General features: G+C 42.6%; 1 long non-coding RNA gene across 1 annotated transcript; it reads left to right on the forward strand.

Annotated features, from left to right (window-relative positions):
* The first annotated feature begins 1,689 nt into the window (after positions 1-1,689).
* Positions 1,690-6,783, forward strand: LOC144321041 (uncharacterized). Its single transcript, XR_013386746.1, has 2 exons — positions 1,690-2,236; positions 6,583-6,783. It is a non-coding gene; the product is annotated as an uncharacterized LOC144321041 (long non-coding RNA).
* The last annotated feature ends 9,708 nt before the right edge of the window (positions 6,784-16,491 follow it).

Below are 16,491 nucleotides of genomic sequence, written 5' to 3' on the forward strand. Positions count from 1 at the left end.
CATCTGATCAGAAAACGTGCACGAGGCAGCCAATGCACCTGTATTATTAGTGCACACCAACACCTGACACGCCCCCGTGTGCCTGTAAGGGACCAACCCAGGAATCTCGAACGGGGATGGGAAGAAGAGTGTGAAAGGCAGGACCCGGGGAACCAGGGGAGCGGATCCAGACGTGGGAGAGGCCTCGCAACCCCACCAGCCGCCTCTCCCCGTCGCCATGGCAACCCCGGCACCAAGGCAGCCCCACGGGCTCACCTTCGGGGAGAGCCGCCCTCCACCCAACGTGCACCTGCGCAGCTCAAATAAAACCAACGAAGACGCCGCCTCCCGCGACACCCAGACAACCATGGCTTTCTTTTTCTGTTTCCCCATCCCTAACTTATCCAGAGAACATATTCTCGCTTTTCCCCCACATCCATGCAAGGGAGCTGGAGGTGGGGTGGGGGTGGGGGGATGCGTCCTGAACAACGACCACTTTTGCTGCAAAGATAGGAAGGCGGCTGCTGCTGCTTTTTTTTTTTTTTTTTTTGCCCCCGTTTTTGCGGGGGTGGATATCAGAGACGGATGAAAACCGGATGCGCACACACACACACACGCACACGCATGCACATCACAGTTGCCTAAAAAAGGCAAATCGACGGATAGGATCAAAATAATTTTCAACCAACGTCTCGGAGCATGTCTGTCGGGCAAGCTCAGTTTTGCCCCTGCAGGCAAAAAAAAAAAAAAAAAGAAAAGAAAAAGAAAAAAGAAAAAAGAAAAGAAAAACGGTCTCTGCAGCCGATAAACTTGTTTCCAAGGCGGCTGTTGGATTTATGGTTAACACACACACACAACAAACGCATCCGTGCGGGCGGGAGCGCGCAACAGCAGCAGGAGCAAGAACCATGACGTATTCGGGAGAGCTTTCCAGAACGGCTTTCCAGCTCGAGCAAGACGCCCGGGGAGCCAATCTCGTTTTTGCATCTAGAACACGAGAGGAGCCGCGCACCCGGGGGAAGGCCAGGCCAGCGGTTACGGAGGCGGCGGCGACCACTGTCGCGGGACCCCCGCCCCGCCCCTCCCCTCCCCCCCCCGCCCCTCCCCTCCCCCCCCCGGGTGACCACCGCGCTCCGAGCCCCGAGCGGGGAGCCCCGTCCGACTCCACCCCCGCCACCTCTGCAGGGCCGGAGCCAACGCAAAACCGCCCTCTGCAAAGTAAAAAAGGAGAGAAAGAAAGAAACCCCAAAGGAAACTTGTGTCACAGAGCCTTTGCTCCACCGGCCAAAAGGGCGCCCGCCAGAGCCCCTGCGTCCGGGGCAGCGCGCGCTGCCACTAGTAAAGATGGCGGCCACAGGCGGAGCCGCTCCCGCCCCGCCAGCCACGACCCTTCACGCGGAGCCCTCCACGCCCGCCGCGGCTTGACGCATTGCAGGGGCGGCGCAGCCAATCAGGCGGCTCGACGCTTTCCGGCTAACCACTGCAGGGTCGCGCTGGCCTATCAGAGCGCCCGTGTCACACGGAACGAGGAACGAAGGCCTCGCAGCGCCAGCTAAGCACCCGGCAGCTCACGGAGCGCGCGGTGGGGCGTGTGCGGCCGGCCCCGCCGTGTGCTCCTCCGCCGGGAGATATAGTGCGGTCGCCCCGCCCGCCCGGCCGCGCGCGCGCTCTTGAAAGGCTCCGGCGCGAGGCCGGCTCCTTCTCCCCGGCTGCGAGAGGCTCGGCCCGCGGGGCTGGCCCCCTCCTCCCCGCCCCCTGGGAAACAAGGCCCGAGTTCCCGGGCCCGGGCTCGTGTACCCGGCACGCTCCGCGGAAACAGCGCTGCCGCCCTCATCGCGGGACCCGCCTCCGACGGCCTCGGAGCAGACCCCGCCTGTGGACGCGCCGACGCCCCGGCCCCGGCCCCGGCCCTCCGACCCCGTCCCCGGCCGCCCGACCCGCACGCTCCTGCGCGCTTCTGTTTCAGAAGGGCCCGTGCCCCGTTCCCGCCGGCCGGGAGGCGAAGGGGACCGGCTGGGGGACCTGGGGGCCGGGGGAAGCTGCTGGCCGCCCCTCCCCCCACCGAAAGCCCCTGGGACTTCTTGGGGGAAAGGCCCTCCTGGACTGAGGTCGGCATTCAGTGCAACAGCCCTCGTGCATTCAAAACAGTCCGACCCAGGAAGGCCAGTCGACAGGCCTGTGGGCACCCTAATAGCTGTTTGTTTGTTTAAGCACCTTGAAGCCCAGGTGCATTGAAAAAAATCTGAGACCCGGGAAGGTCAGTCAACAGACCTATAGTGACCCTAATAGCTATTTATTTACTTATTTACTTATTTACTTATTTACTTATTTATTTATTTATTTATTTATTTATTTATTTATTTATGTATTTAAGCACCTCGAAGCCCTCATGCATTGAAAAAAATCTGAGACCCAGGAAGGTCAATCAACAGGCCTATAGTCACCCTAATAGCAATTATTTATTTATTTGTTTAAGCACCTCGAAGCCCTCGTGCATTGAAAAAAATCTGAGATTCAGGAAGGTCAATCAATAGGCCTATAGTCACCCTAATAGCTATTTATTTGTTTATTTATTTAAGCACCTCGAAGCCCTCGTGCATTGAAAAAAATCAGACCCAGGAAGGTTAATCAACAGACTTATAGTCATCCTAATAGCTATTTATTTATTTATGATTTGCATTTATTTATTCCTGAGAGAGGCAGAGACACGGGCAGAAAGGTAAGCAGTCCCCCTGCAGGGAGCCTGATGTGGGACTCGATACCAGGACCCCGGGATCACGCCCTGAGCTGAAGGCAGATGCTCAACCACTGAGCCACCCAGGCGTTCCCCACAATAGCAATTTAATAGCAGAGCACAGAGCACTGTCTAGGTTGTCTGTCTCCCAAGCCTGGGTTTTTTGTTGTTGTTTTGGGTTTTTTGTGGGTTTTTTTTTTTTTTTCTTTTTTTTTTTTCCTCCAGTAAATACCCTCACTTTCTGGAGCTGATGCTCTAGGTGTGAGATGGTTCAAGCGTTTGGGGAACTTGACTGCGCAACTGGGAAGAAAGTAGGGGAACTGCAGGAATGCATTTCTCCGAACACAGTTTTCAGTGTCCTGCAGAAAAAGTAGCAGAGAAGAAATGTTACTTGGTTTGTTTTCTGTACTCTAGGAATCAAGCTGAGAAAAATGAGGTCTCGTGGATTTCTTAGAACTGCTGTTTCGTTTCACATCCTCGATCTGTGATTTTGACACAATAGGGCTTTGATGATCTAATGATCTTTGTGATTGAACTAGTCTCTCTGTTCACATCCTGTTTCTAAGGTTGTGCTGTTAATAGTGTTTCCTGAGGCTTCACAACTGGTGGTGGTGTTTCTGCTGTACCCATGTAAAGGTTGTTCTTTGATCCAAGGCTGTAGTTGCCAGTAGCTGTTTATTGCTGCTTCTCAAACCTTTATTCAAAGCCTTGTTCAAAAAGGAGAAAAGCTGTGGTTTTCTTTCTGTAGGCGGCTAGTAGTCATCCCCAAAGATGCTTGCCAAGTGAGCAAATCTCTGAACTTCCAAAGGAGCAACTCATCATAAAGATACCTGCCCAAAGAAACAATACATCATATTTCTTTTGCAATATATATGTTATAGGAAATATCTACCGTGACTTTTTTGTGTTAAATCAGATCATGATGCCAGAAAAGAGATTTGACTGTTTCGCTAACAAATTGGGAATTCCTGCGTAGGTCCCTTTGTTCTTGGGACCTCAAGTTTTCTATTCTGTAGAATGAGAGGATTGGGTTAGATGATTTCCAGCTTTCCTTAACTGCTCTATTATTTTTATTCTGCTGTGAAGAAGTTAGGCCCAGCCCTTATCATGTCATTACATTTAGGCTTATCTACTATGTATAGTGCTTTAGGCTTTTAAAGTTACTTTTACATTTATTTTCACATGTAATCTTTGCTGTACTTCTTCTGGAGGGAGAGTCCCCATTGCTTAAAAAGTTAGGTTTACTGTAAAGCCTGTCCCAAGATTATGTGAATGTGAATCAGTGTGCTACAAAATATTCCTCTGGGCCTATTACTTCAATTCTAGTACATACCAAACCTGCTGCTTTCGGGTGGTCAGCAATTAGCTCCCTAGTTGTGAGCTCCTTAAGGATAGGGCCTATCCAATTCATCTTTATACTCTCAGTGCTTAGTGAATTTCACTTTACACTACAGGAGCTCAATAAAGATTCATTAAAGGAATGAATGAACAATAATTGGGACAGTGGTAGAAGAATCCAGATGTGAATGTGTCTTTTGAGTTCCAAGAAAATCAACCAACTAATACTTAGTGATAGTCTACAATGTAGAAGGTAGTTTTTTTTTTTTAACACATTTTTTTTCCTCCAATTGTCTCTGCTTTTTATTTTTAAATTAAGGAAATATCATCATTGGGAAATTAATAATGTCTTCTTAAATATCAAGGGTTATCTCCAAGCTTTCCTTTGTGTGTATTCTATTACATTCTATGAACAACACAAAGATTTAGAAGAGAAAAAAAAATCAGGGGGCACCTGGGTGGTTCAGTGGTTGAGCATCTGCCTTTGGTTCAGGTTGTGATCCCAGAGTCTTGGGATTGAGTTCCACATCAGGCTTCCTGCATGGAGCCTGCTTCTCCCTCTGCCTGTGTCTCTGCCTCTCCCTCTGTGTCTCTCATGAATAAATAAATAAAATCTTTTAAAAAAAAACGTACATTATCGTTTTTTTTGCAGGGAACACAATGTGAGACTCGATCCTGGGTCTCCAGGATCGCACCCTGGGCAAAAGGCAGGCGCTAAACCACTGAGCCACCCAGGCTGCCCCAAAGATAATGTCCTTTACCCAGCGTTTGATCTTTTTTTGTAATTTGGGGGGATAAGTATCACAGTCAGTCAGTCTGAGTAGGTATGGCCTAGTCTGTTCTAAGTATTCTAATCAACTATCATTCAACAAAGTAGGACTTCTATAATGATCTTAATTTATTACTGTTTGTAAAAAGATATAACTCCTGAGTCAAGTCCCCTGTGACCTTAGCTCTATTTATATCCACATCTCCGGGGGTCTCCTAGTTACTAATGGAATTCTGCACAAATCCCTCGCAAAATTCACAAGCAAAATATTTAGAATCATAAAATTCTAAATCTAGGAGGAACTACAGAAAGTCCATCTGGTCCCCTCTTTTCCATTTTGCGGATTAGAAAACTAAATTCTGAGAAGGGAATAGTTAGGGACAGAGTGGGCTTTAGGATCCTTAGCATACTGATCTTTCCTTTGACCTTTGAAAACATTTCAATCAAAGATTAATTGTAATAAGGGGAGCAGAGGAATGTTATCATCCACAAGGCCTCCCAGCAACTATGGAAAATCTTGAGATGACTTTGCTTTGAACTTTGTTACTCCATTTAGGGTTTGGCTGTCCTGAATTGTTCTCTGTGCTATGTCTTATCTATACAGCTGGTTTAAAATCTTTGACCTTCGTTTAAATTGCTGACACTTTCCTGTTGTTAAGCTTTATCAGTTTCTTTACTGTTGTCTTCTTCAGGCTAGCAGTGTTTCCCTTTCTTCTTCCCAAAAGAGTTCAGAGAAGCTTATTTTCTGAAAGGAGTAACCAACAAATGAAAAGGAATGTAGCTATACAATTGTAATTCTTTTACAACATTCTGAAATATTTTAGGGAGTGTTGCAAAGTGCTAATAAAGAATAATCATGGTTTTATCTTCATTACTCATTATGCAACTTTTAGGCTGGTTTCTAAAAATTTGATTCTCTTCAGCTGATTTAAAACAGGTATGACTGGACTAGTGTAGAGCATGGTGCTCTTTCACAGAAAGGAAAAACTTGTTCTTTGGCTCTAGCAGCACCTAACCCCCTCACCTAACTGGTTGTCTAGCAAATGTTCACAAGCAAAAAAAAAAATTAAAAAAATTTAGAAAGAATAGCTCGGTGTGAGCCTCTGTATACAAAATACAGGCTGAAACAGTGTTCAAACCTCAAAGTATCCCAAAATACAAAGCTCCCGCAGGTACAAAGCGCCGAGTAGCTTTAATCTGTTCTCACCTTTCTTTGGGATTTGAAAATCAGAAATGCCTGTATGTGAATCACTTGTCCATAGGCCATTTAAAATATGGCTTGTATATTTTGCTGCTATTCAATTTGGGGGTCATTTCCTAGGTTTTAAACAATGTGAAACAGGTGCAACTATGAAAATTTGTGTGGCAGGGAAGAGCTGGAGCGGTGAAACCCGACACGATAAATCAGTTCTCTGAGTCACAAATCTCTTAGGCTGCTCTATAAGACGGTGATGACTCAGCAGCATTCCACTGGAGTGGTGGAGGGAGTGAGGCGAGAGGGCTTGTTGCCCCGGGCAGCAGCCTGTTGGGGGCGATGGGAGACCTTTTGGATCTTCCCACTGCAGAGCCTTAGAATGACTGCCTCAGATTCCCTTGACTGGTCCTGAACTGACTTCTGACCTGACCTTTGCCATATTTAGCTGACACGTATTTTAGATATTATAGACACCCACACCTTATATTTGTCTAGGATTTTATTGTCTACAAACTAATCTGACATTCTTTTCTCTCTCATTTTCTCTTTTTTTTTTTTTCCTCACAGGAGCCCTTGAGGTATGTTGTGATTACAGCCATTTCACAGGTGAGATAGCTGAGTCTCTGTGGCTGAGTAGCCAAGGAAGCAGCCATTTAACGTAGCAAATAATATTACACAACGCTCTCCTCTTCTGGGAAATAGTTGTTGGCTTTGTCAAGGCTAATAGAAATAAAACCTTGAATAAACTTTCCCTGAAGTGAGACAAAATTTATTTCTATCCTCTTGTTTTTCGGAGGAGGGTGTGAGAAGCCAGGGGGCGTACCAATACTCATTTGTACAACTTGCAAACTCTCTTAAAGGTAAATCTTTTCAGTGACCGAATGGTCCACTCATCCCGTTGTGATGCCGAGGGTTGGTTTATTAGCCAATGACTCAGAGTCTCTACTTAGAATGAATAAAACTCAAGAAGCATTTTCACTGGACTTGGGCGTAGATAGTTCAGTTTTCCTATTCAAGTACAACTTGCCTTTGGCCATATTTTCTCCATCACAGGAAGCTGGGAATGGATCCAGTTATGTGAAAGCAGAGAGAAAATTGCAAAAAGGATATGCTTGCTCAGGGTGCAGGTAAGGAGCAAGGCAGAAACAATCCAGCCTGTTCCTGAGGAGATGTGGCCTGCCACCAAATCTAGGGAGACTGATTTCAGGTGGTAGTTCAGCATTAAAGTAAAGATTTCCTTTTCCTCTTGTCTCTACTTTGGAAAATTTATGTCTCATATCTTCCCTAGTCCTGGGAGTGAACTGAACTCAATACTAACCAATTAAATAATGTATTGGTATTTATTGACTCAGGAACTATGCTGAGTTCAAAGAGTAAAACATGGAGCTTCTGCTACTATCTACATGAGGAGCTAAGATACATGAAAAGATATATCAGGTAAAAATGGCTAAGAGATGTGGAATTCGGGAAAGAAGTCCATTTGGAGCTATAAGAATCAGTAAAGTTGGAAAGATGTGGGATTTAAATTGGGAATGAAGGACCCCTAGGGTTACCACGATACAGACAGACATCTGACCCTGGAAATGGCATGGAAAGGACAATGAGCTGGGAGGACACAATGTTTATTCAGGGAACAGAGAGTAAACTGCCATGTGTGAAGCAGAGAATTCATATTTATAGAATAACAGAAGTAACTCTGAAAAAGTAGATCAACAAACTGTTGAAGGGCTTTGAATGCTAGGCCTGAGGACTTAGCATTTTCTCCCTGGTAGACACTCAGGAGCCACTGAAGGTTTTGGAGTGAAGTGACACAATGAAACCAATCTGCTTGGCTCAGAAGGGGACAAGTTCGTTGGGATGAACAAAGAATCTTGGCTCAGGTATTAAAAATTTGGGGGTCCTCAACATTCCTGATCCAGACGAACATGGATGTGTCTTTCCTTAGAAAAGAAAGAAAGAAAAAGAAAGAAAGAAGAAAGAAAGAAAGAAAGAAAGAAAGAAAGAAAGAAAGAAAGAAAGAAAAAGAAAGAAAGAAAGAAATCTTTAGAATTGTGCTGTCCAAATAAAACTTTTGTGATGATGGAAATATCCTATGCTGTGTAATATGGCAACCACCAGCATTTGGGCCTATTGAGCAGCTGAAATGTGGCTAATGACACTGAAGAACTGAATTTTTAATCTTAAGTAATTTTGCTATAAATAGCCACTTGTGGCTAGTGGCTACTATATTGGAGAACATGGCTCCTAAATGCAGGACCAAGGCTATCTGTTATGATTCAAAACCAAACCACACAGTTACCAAACTAGAGCTTCCCTCTGCGGGAATTGGTGAGGCCCATTGTTTGCTATAATCCACAATCGGCCTCAATTTATCTGATTAATCATCGTGGTCAGTTTTCTCTATATCAAGACCTCATTGAAAGTACTAATCTGTGCCAATCACTGGTCTGCTCTTCAGGCAAACTGAGTCACCCCAAAACATGCTATTCCAGCTTATACTGTGGCCACTTATCTCTTAATTCCATAGTTATCAGATCATCTATAAGCCACTAAATGCCTATTGTAGGGATATCTTAGACCAGCTCTCTGGTTTGTACCCTCCTCTAGCACATACATGAGACCTGAGAAGTTGCTGCGTGTTTGGAAGTTGGTTAAAGTGACTCGTCTGCTTGACTTTGGGATTAATGGGGAAAATGGTGACTTAAGAATTTCCAAAATAAAATGACTTTGAGGATACACTTCTCAGTAGGTCAGCTACATTAAAAAAAAAAAATAGAAAAACAAAAACTCCTGGCTTGGATTTAGTGTAAACAACTAAAGCACAAAAAGCTGTGATCTTATCCCATTGGGCATTTTAGAATCTGAATTCACATACTTGTTTCCTAAGTCTGTACAACCATTGGCTGCCTGTGACTTAAGAGCTCAGTGGGTGAAAGCACAGAGCTAATGAAGCCCAAGTCATGGGTCCAGACTTATTAATGGCCAATTATTTTGCTCTGTTCTGTATCCCTGACCCCAACTTGCTGTGCTGCATATTCATGACCTTGGTCACAAGGGTAGAACAGGCCAGAGAGGGAATCGTGCAAATCCATCACCACAGCTACTAGGAAAACAAGCACAAGCCCTGTGAATGGAGGGCAAGATATGTCCTCTACTCCACAAAGGAAAGCATTAAAAAAAAAAAACAAAAAAAAAACAAGAATGGGGCAAACATATAAGGTGGATGGTGCTGTTTGGAAATGTACTTTAGACCATTAACTAAATATATTGATGAATATTGAAAGCTGGAACATACTGCAGGGCATTTAGTCTGTTTATGATTCACTTAATATCATAGGACACTAAATAGACATATACTAAAATTGATCATGTTTTTCTCCTGGTACAAGGTCTTGGTCTAACACTTGCTTATTGTGTTCTGATGGTAACATTTAAAAATTTCAATGTAATGCTAGAATTCTCCCTTTATTCTTTACCTTTATAAGAGCCATTCATAAAAGATTATACCAAAAAAAAAAAAAAAAACCTTCACAGCAAAATTTAAAATGGAAAAATAATGAAAATATTTGTTATTAGAGTAATAATGTTTGTTGTTAGAGATAGTAAGGCTTTTATAATTATCCTGTATAACGTTTAATGAAATATAAATCCACACACAAACAGCAAGAATCTGTTCCAGCTCATGGAGATGATTAGTGAGGTGGAGAATCCCAAATAGCAGATAATCATCGAAATATTAAGGGGTAGAGAAGGAGGGAGCTGGGGACGGTGGTGAGGGAGAAGACAAGACTTCTTTCCTGTGGGATAGGTCGGGGGCTCCAGTTTGGCATTACACATTTCTTGTGGAAAATCCTCTAACTGAATAATCCATCCATGAAGGCAGCACTGACTATAGGTATATGTAGTGAATGGATTTAGACTGGATACTTTGTAAAAGTCATCAAACCAGCTCTGGCTTGCTTGCTCTCTTCTCTCACAGTTATTTTCTCAAAAGAATGTAAGCTTCATGAAGGCAAGAGGATCTATTTATTTAACATCTACCATATTCCTTCTGCCTAGAAGAGTGTGGTACAAGAAATACTCAAATAGAGCCCTGTTCTGAGGCAGATCTAAGTATGTGCATGTATTTTCTGAATATATACTGGCGAAAATGAGGGCTATATTTGTATTAATTTTTTAAAATATTTATTTATTTGGGGATCCCTGGGTGGCTCAGCAGTACCGCGCCTGCCTTTGGCCCAGGGCATGATCCTGGAGACCTGGGATCGAGTCCCACCTCTCTATGTCTATCATGAATAAATAAATAAAATCTTAAAAAAAATTGTATTTATTTGAGAGAGCACATATACAGATGGGGGAGGGGAGCAGAGGGAGAAATATTCCTTGCTGAGCAGGAAGCCCAAATGGGTACTTGATCCCAGGACCCCAAGATCATGACCTGAGCTGAAGGCAGGTGCTCAACTGACTGAGCCACCAGGCTCACCTGTTTGTATTAATTGATGTCTGAAAATCAGGTTTTGCTGCAAGACAGTTTTGTGAAAGACAAACTTTAAAGACCAAATCCTGGAGATACTGCATGGAGCAGGACCAGGGTTAGGGAGCTCTTAGAGTAGTCTCTTTCTCTGAAAGCACAGAGACCTTACCTCTTTTTTTCTTTTAAGATTTTATTTATTTATTCATGAGAGACAGAGAGAGAGAGGCAGAGATACAGGCAGAGAGAGAAGCAGGCTCCATGCAGGGAGCCTGACTTGGGACTCAATTCTGGGTCTCCAGGATCACGCCCTTGGGCTAAATGCACCGGAGCTGCCCAAGACCTCACCTCTTTATTTATTTTTATTTATTTATGATAGTCACAGAGAGAGAGAGAGAGAGAGAGAGAGAGAGAGGCAGAGACATAGGCAAAGGGAGAAGCAGGCTCCATGCACTGGGAGCCCGACGTGGGATTCGATCCTAGGTCTCCAGGATCACGCCCTGGGCCAAAGGCAGGCGCCAAACCGCTGCGCCACCCAGGGATCCCTAGACCTCACCTCTTTAAAAGCCTCATCTGCAAAATGAGGAATGTCCTCCAGCTATAAAGCATCACAGAGCAAATGGTTTTTTTGTTTTTTGTTTTTAATTCAAATTTTAAGTAGTTAACAATATTGGTTTCTGCAGTATAATTGATTCATCGCTTACATACAACACCCAGTGCTCATCACAAATGCCTTCCTTAATGCCCGTCCCCCATCTAGCCCATCCCCTACCTCCCCACCCTCCATCTACCCTCAATTTGTTCTCTATAGGTAAGAGTTTCTTTTTTTTTTTTTAATTTATTTTTTATTGGTGTTTAATTTACTAACATACAGAATAACCCCCAGTGCCCGTCACCCATTCACTCCCACCCCTCGCCCTCCTCCCCTTCTACCACCCCTAGTTCGTTTCCCAGAGTTAGCAGTCTTTATGTTCTGTCTCCCTTTCTGATATTTCCCACACATTTCTTCTCCCTTCCCTTATATTCCCTTTCACTATTATTTATATTCCCCAAATGAATGAGAATATATAATGTTTGTCCTTCTCTGACTGACTTACTTCACTCAGCATAATACCCTCCAGTTCCATCCACGTTGAAGCAAATGGTGGGCATTTGTCATTTCTAATAGCTGAGTAATATTCCATTGTATACATAAACCACATCTTCTTTATCCATTCATCTTTCGTTGGACACCGAGGCTCCTTCCACAGTTTGGCTATCGTGGCCATTGCTGCTATAAACATCGGGGTGCAGGTGTCCCAGCGTTTCATTGCATTTGTATCTTTGGGGTAAATCCCCAACAGTGCAATTGCTGGGTCGTAGGGCAGGTATATTTTTAACTGTTTGAGGAACCTCCACACAATTAGTTAAGAGTTTCTTATGGCTTGTTTTCCTGTCTCCCCCCCATATGTTTATCTGTTTTCTTTCTCAAATTCCACAAATGAGTGAGATTATATGATTTATTTCACTTAGCATAATACACTCTAACTCCATCCATGTTTTGCAAATGGCAAGATTTCATTCTTATTGATGGCTGAGTAATAGTGCATTATTATATATATATATATATATATATATATATATATATATATACCACATATTACAAAGTAAGTGTTTTGCTTTGAGTTTTCTTTAATAAATACCCTGCTCCTCCTGTGGGAGATGTAGCTCTTACTACATTCCTATGACCTTATTTTACTTTCAAATCCTTGGGTAAGAAGTATTTCTTTAAAAAACAAATTTTGCTTTTTTTTTTTAATTTTACTTTTTAATTTGTTTTATGATTTTATTTTTAAGTAATCTCCTTACCCAATGTGAGGCTCAAACTCACAACCCTGAGGTCAAGAGTCCCAGGTTCTATGGGCTGAGCCAGCCAGGCACCTCTAAAAAACAGGTTTTCATATTAATCTTTGTGCTTCTTTCTCCCCCCAGAAAATTAAATTAAAAATAAATTCTATTAAATCACAGGAGATAGTTATAGTGTAATGTCCAAAGTGTTTGGAGCTAGATCTTTGGGTTCTACCACTTAAATTAGGAAAATCACTGAATCTTCCAATGCCTGTTTCCACATAAGGATAATAATACCTGCCTCATGGAGAGGGCAGGAGAACAAAATAATGCATTTAGCACAGGGCCTAGTCATAGTCAATGCTCAGCAAAATTCTTTTTACCCGTCTTAGAGAGAGAGCATGAATAGGAGGGGCAGAGGGAGAAGAAGAGAGAATACCAAGCAGGATCCACACTGAGCATGGAGCCCAACCCCAGGCTCATGACCCTGAGATCAATCTCATGACCCTAAGATCATGACCTGAACCGAAATCAAGAGCCAGACACTTAACCAACTGTGCCACCCAGGCCCCCTAAGGTTGTTTTCATTTTTTAAAAAATATTTTATTTATTTATTTGAGACAGAGAGAGAACACGGGCAGGGGAGGAGGGGCAGAAGGAGAGAAGGGGTGAGAAGCAGATTCCCCACCTAGCCGGAAGCCCAATGAGGGGCTCAATCCCAGGATGCTGGGATCATGACCTGAGCCAAAGGCAGGTGTTTAACTGACTGAACCACCCAGGTCTCAAAGTTGTTTTCATTTTTAATGTATTTCCATTTCTTCATTTGCACCCTTCATCTTCCACATATGCATGTTTGTGTGTATGTATATATGTATGTGCATGATATGTACATTTATAATCATAAATATTATAATCTGAGGCACAGAGTTTTATAGCTGGAAGGAATTTATAGGTCAAGTCCAAAACTCCTGTTTTATTTCTGAGTATGTATGATTTTTACATTTGTATTCTTTCTATCAGACTTAGAGTCTGACAAAGTGATGAAGTGGTGATTTGGTTAATGACAGAATGACACTGCAACCTTAGATGCGTGGCTTGGGGCTGCATTTTTTATTTTTTTTGTCTTCCATGTGATGTTATTTAAATAATAACGATGATAATAACCATTTCCTCTCAATATCTTAAGCTATTCCATAGACTTTGGGTTCTCAGTAGAAAATGATATCACAATAATGTGGCTAGTTTCCTGATTGATCTCTCCATAAATTAGGAAGTTTATTGATTTAAAAGAGTATATTTGGAGATGCCTGGCTGGCTCAGTAGGTGGAGCATGCAACTTTTGATATTGGGGTTGTGAGTTTGAGCCCCATGCTGGGTGTAGAGATTATTTAAAAGTAAAATATTTTTTTAAAAAATTATTTTAAGATTTATTTATTTATTTTAGATAGAGAGAGAGAAAGAACAGGCAGGGGTGAGTAGGGGCAGAGGGAGAAAGAGAATCTCAAGCAGACCCTCCATTAAGTTCAGAGCCCAACCCCTGGCTCCATCCCTGAGATCATGACCTGAGCTGAAATCAAGAGCTGGCCACTTAACTGACTGAACCACCTAGGCACCCCTAAAAATAAAATATTTTTCTTTTTAATAAAATCTTTTTAAAAACCATGATAAAATAACTTCTCAGCCTTTTGGCTAAGATCAAATGTAAAAAAAATATTATTAAAAACAAGAGTCTAGGATCCCTGGGTGGCGCAGCGGTTTGGCGCCTGCCTTTGGCCCAGGGCCGATCCCGGAGACCCGGGATCGAATCCCACATCGGGCTCCCGGTGCATGGAGCCTGCTTCCCCCTCTGCCTGTGTCTCTGCCTCTCTCTCTCTCTCTCTGTGACTATCATGAATAAATAAATAAAATCTTTAAAAAAAAAAAAAAAAAACAAGAGTCTAGGGTGCTAGGTGGCTCAGTTGATTAAGGGTCTGCCCAGAGTCCCAGTATTGAGCCCTGCATGGGGCTCCCCACTTAACGAACGGGGAGGGGAGTGTGCTCCTTCCTCTGACTCTCCCCCATGTTGTGATCTCTTTTACTCTCTCAAATTAATAAGTAAAATTTTAAAAAAAAGTCCATTTGACTTTAATGAAAACCCAGGGATCATCTACGTAGAAGAATCTACTTCATGAAACAGGCAAATCCTTCACATTGTATGTTTAAAGTTTTCATATATTGATTTCACTAATATATAATCTATTATTAGGACCCCTGTGCAAGGGCCTATGCTCTACTTTATGCTCCATCTTTGACTCACAGTAAGATCTTGGGCAAGTCACTGACCTTCTCATATTTCAGTGTGTCAAACTAGCCAAAAAACTAAAGGATGACCTCACTACAAACCCATAGACTTGAAAGGTGAGACGTGCTTTGATACACTAAAGAATTACCAAAAGAGAACTTAAGCTAGTAAAGATTCAAAATAATGAATTTTACTAGATGAGTAAAAATGATTCTACAATGTACAGTTTTTAGCAAGTAAAGTCATGAAAAAGTTTCAAAGTATTTTATTTGGGTGACATTGGTTAAGTGATAGGGGAGAAATACTATTTTCAAAATCATGGATTGTTGCAATTTAACCAAAATAATCTAAGGAACGGAAGACAGAATTTAATTAATATTTTTTTCAACCCAGTATGTATTTGTAAATGCCATAATCAATCCGGAAGAATGTTCAGTGTTGATGAATTTAAGACAATATCTTTATTCCATAGTGCCATCCCATCATAATGCCTTCTATATTAGCTTTTCACATATTTTTTTGTAAAAACTTTTTAGTATTACCATGTATAAAGTCCTGCTAGACTGTATTTCTACTGTGCTTCACATCATGAATCCTTAATGAAGCACATTTCATTTCTAGGCCATTATTTCCCCTTACTAATATAATATATACTGTATTTTTAAATGTACTTCAGTACATGAAGAGCCTGACAAAAGAATATATGTTCCTGGGGCGCCTGGGTGGCTCAGCGGTTTGGTGCCTGCCTTCAGCCCAGGGCGTGATCCTGGAGACCCAGGATCAAGTCCTGCTTCGGGCTCCCTGCATGGAGCCTGCTTCTCCTGCTGCCTATGTCTCTGCCTCTGTGTCTCTCATGAATATATAAATAAAATCTTAAAAAAAATAATATAAGTCCCTTTAGAAATGAAGCAGTTTTGAGATGTATTTGGCCCTTTCGATTTGTAACTCACCAGATTATTGAGTATTCTTTAAATTGATTTTGCATTAGTTCCTTTCCCTCTATTTCCCCATTTCCAACTCTGCCACTCAGGTTTCCTGCCATAACAAGCACAAAATGAAGAAGAGGAGGAGGAGGAGGAGGAGGAGGAGGAGGAGGAGGAGGAGGAGGAGGAGGAGGAGGAGGAGGAGGAGGAGGAAGATGAGGACTACTGGTAGATGTGTGAAGTGCATAATGTCTTTTTAATCTGCAGAGAGGAGGTAACACCATTCCCTGGCTTGCTGCTGCAGCCTCTTTAAACCGAATGGCACATTAACCCTTTCTGCAGCATGTCAGAAGGAACAGCAGTAAGAACAGTTCCCAAGAGGTGATCCCAGAAGTCTTGCAGCATCTGCAATGTGCCTGAGCATTTTTCATTTAAAAAAAAAAAAAAAAAAAAGTCTTTTCTGCAGAGTTTGTCAAAGCCAGAAATAAACGTAACCAGGGAAGCCCTTTCTAGCAGAGTTTGTCAATTACACACTTTGCACATTCTCTGAACCGGTAAACAAATGGCAGATTGCAACTGTTGCCGAGGCCCTGTAAACAAAAGATCAAAATCTGTGTTCTGCCTTGGCAAGAAAACTAACTGCAGCATTTTGTCAAGATTTTTTTTTACAAGTTCTCATTTCCAATTAATAACTGAAATTGCCCCTTTTTTTTTCTAGTTTACAGAAAAACTGACATTAGTAAACTTAAAGAGAAAATATTTTAAAGAAAGGAACAGAATCCACATTGTACATTAAAATATGATCTAGCTCCCCTGTAAAGACAACTCGCCGTGTGTTCCACCTCTAAACTAGGGGATTCTAGGCGCCTATTTTTTTCTCTCCTTTGTTTTTAGGAATAAAGACCTGATCCCTCTCAGGACCAGGAAAATGAAGAAAAAAAAAAAACAACCCACAAAAATCAAAGCATGAGTTT

This window comes from Canis aureus, chromosome 9 (genome assembly GCF_053574225.1).
Source record: "Canis aureus isolate CA01 chromosome 9, VMU_Caureus_v.1.0, whole genome shotgun sequence".
NCBI classification, from domain to species: domain Eukaryota; kingdom Metazoa; phylum Chordata; class Mammalia; order Carnivora; family Canidae; genus Canis; species Canis aureus.